This window comes from Typopeltis vanoorti, chromosome 16 (assembly GCF_054136105.1).
Source record: "Typopeltis vanoorti isolate ZY-2024b chromosome 16, IOZ_Tvanoo_1.0, whole genome shotgun sequence".
In the NCBI taxonomy this organism is placed as follows: Eukaryota; Metazoa; Arthropoda; class Arachnida; order Uropygi; family Thelyphonidae; genus Typopeltis; species Typopeltis vanoorti.
In genome coordinates, this window is record NC_143564.1 from 78,095,019 (window position 1) to 78,098,408 (window position 3,390).

Consider the following 3,390-nt stretch of genomic DNA (forward strand, 5'->3'; position numbering starts at 1 on the left):
ATATTCTATGAGAGTCATTTCTATATGTGGACCGCTTTTTTTTCACTATGTCGGCTGTCTACTCTAATGCCTTGAACAATTCTTTCACTTCCTCATAAAGAGTACCTTGGCCCTCCAATCACATTAGAATCCCATACGTCAAATACCTTAATCCGACCGTGCTCAGAACTAACTCATATACTTTGGTCTCTTAGTAACTAACAGAATGCTATTGATTATATGCAATTTTTATGTATCTGTAATGCAACTCCGAGTATAGCTACAACTTAACGATAGCTATTGTGAAGTCATTTTAACTAGATATTAAAATGTGATTACACATAACTCCAATAAACATATGCTTCCCGTAGTAGCTTTACTAGTGACTGCACTGGAAATATCGATTAACCCAAGTGGAGATTCACATTCTGTATACGAATGAATCTGAAATAATTGATTTTTAGTAATACAAGTGTGCGTCTTCCTGGAAATCACAGCTTGCATTATTATACTAAATAACACTTATTGACTATTTCATGAATGCTAATAAAAAAAAATCCAAAAGTATATTTTTTTAAAATAAAGTATAAAAAGAGCAATGGATTATACGATAATTCTCAACTGTTCTGGGATTCGAGCGCAGATCCTTTCAACCTATGAGCGTCATCGCCAACTGAGATACTTTTTTTTTCTCATTAATAATCTTGAATGATTTTTTTTTTACACCTTTACAGTAAACTGACATACAACACCTAATTGTGAGCAAATCCATGAATGTGATATACACGAGCAATGAAGACAAGTTATGTCGTACAAGTGATTTAAAATCTTTTGTGGAAAGATATTTCTACATCTCCTACAACCATACAAATTTGTAAATTTCACAGAATATTCTACAAATAAAAAATTCATGAGTAGCAGAGAGTCACATTCATCTCATTTTAGAAACGAGAGCCAGATGATGAAAAACAGCTTGAGAACATATGGAAACTTCCATTTGGATATTTGGAAGTGGTGTGTGATTGCATGTAATGAGACCTTCAATTGCTTCTGATACGCCATCAAACTCTAATAATCCATAAGAACTTTGTTCACTCTTGGACTGGAACAGCTTAACACTTTTTGGAGGAGTTACTTCATTTCTTCCACTTCTTCATTTCTTCCTCAGTTATATTAGGAGAGCTGTTAAAAAAATGAAGTATTCTGGATGGGGTTGAATGCGATTTTTCCCAGCAGAATCAGGATTTGTGAACCGATTATTTCGATTTCCCATGTAATCTTTAAAGGATGGAGTTCCATCAGGTAATTCAAAAGGTTGTTGAACATCATTCAGAAATGCTTGCTTTGAATACTCCACTTGCATCTTTGATAAAAAAAACAAAAAAAAAACAGCATTTTTAAGATGAGACACTGCTCGTTCAACAAATAAAGGATCGTCCATTTGAATCATAACACAATCTTTTTTGCTCTTAAGAAACTTTATTCTGACATTTCCATAAAGACAAAATAAATTGAATAATTTATCAGCATTCACTTTGTCCTTGGTTACTCCATAAACCATAAGTACTGAACACTGCTGAGGGCCACCAGGCATTAACCCATAACCTGGTCCTTGAGATGATGGTCCATCAGATCTACAATCATAGATATCACGACATACCTTCCAAATCCATCTGAAGGAGGGCTACTATAACGATCTTGGGATCCTGGATAAGGAGGTCCATATGGATCTGTTCCATAGCCATCATAATCAGGACCATAGCCTATTGGGTGTCCATGTCTATCACGATATGACCCTGATCCTCCGTATCCTCTAGGTTCTCCAAGTAGTGCAGGTCGATCATTTCCTTTTCCAAGACCAGGACTAGTATAGTCCCAACTCTCTGTCATTTTTATAAACATTCAGTTTATTTGGTTTTGCAAATTCAGTTTTTAGAGTGCAATAGCCAGAGTAGATATCTGCACCATTCGAGGATTCCTTTGCTCGCTTAGCAGATTCAATACTATCAAATTACACCATGGCCTGAACACCATTCTTCTTAAAAATTACAATTCTTAAGACCTTGCCACTAGGACTGGAAATGGTATGAATTATGTCCACAGTTATTGAATAAGCAGGATTATAACTGTCATCAAAAGAATGTGGTTTGGCTTTATGTTTTCTTCATCGCCGACTGAGCTACGGTGCTTCTTAGGTGAGAGGGGAGAGGCAGAACGCTTCATTCATAAACATTGTTTCACTATGTACAGAAATTTCCGTAGACTAAACAATGGATTATACTAAGTTATAAAACTATTTGAATCTCTTCTATTTATCTTATGAATAATAACTTTATACAAAGTTGTTATTAAAAATTCTATCACCATCCATTACCGAAGACAAGCGTCTGGTTTCCGTCTATCTATAAATTACTTAACAAAAGTAGGGACTGTGCTCTAATTTATAAATATATGTTACTTAAGAGAAAAAGCTATCTCTCGTTTTCAACACACACACATACACATGTAGAAAGTTTTTTAACGTTCAGCTTTTTAACTTTTTTAAGCACATCCCCTTCTCTGCAAGGGGATGTGCTTTACATTAAGGGAAAAATACTAAGGAAAGTGATCAGAGCTTTAACCACCTTTACCACGAGTTGCCTTGGAGTTGGACTACGTGCAGGCGCAAACTTGACTTTCTTGTCTGTTCGCTTACTTGGGAAATAGGATTAAAAACCAAGTTTATATAAAATTACATGATATCTTGAATATATATATATATTTATTTATTTATTTTATTTTATTTTATTTTATTTTATTTTTTTCACATCTGAATATTCAAGGGAGTAAGTAATCAGTTCAGAAAGATCTATTCGAAGATAGTCAATAATCAGTCATCGAATTCATAGTTTTCGTTTTAAAAGTTTTCTTTTCTTTAGTTTTGTTTTAAAAAAAAATAAATTTGCATCATTAGATGATATTGTTTGATTTTTCATTGCTTAGAATTCAATCGACTTTTCATACCATTGACTACGGAATTTTAGTTTATGGTGAATTTAAGGCTAGGCTTTCAGATCCTCCCGATTTAGAGTTTTTAAAAATTGAGTATTAATTAAAGTTTATGTTCTTAGTCTAGAGGAGTATAAGCCGATCAAAATTTGGAATATGCATTTAATAAATGGGAAAAATATATTTACAGTAAACTACAAAGGAAAATAAATACCGATTTTATATATTTACAGCAAACACAACAAAAAATGCGTGCTTATATAATTACAATAAGGACAAAAGAAAAATAAATACTTATTAATTCCATAAGATGAATCTGATGTTACTGTCATATGATTCACTAAATGACAGTTTAAACGGTTTTGAGCATCTCAATAAGGTATAAATAAGGTCTAAACATAATAAATACAAAACTATTGTTAC

At 33.0% G+C, this 3,390-nt stretch overlaps 1 pseudogene; it reads right to left on the minus strand.

Moving 5' to 3' along the window:
* Nucleotides 1–920: 920 nt before the first annotated feature.
* Nucleotides 921–2,202, minus strand: LOC150098149 (heterogeneous nuclear ribonucleoprotein L pseudogene; annotated as a pseudogene).
* Between the last annotated feature and the right edge of the window lie 1,188 nt (nucleotides 2,203–3,390).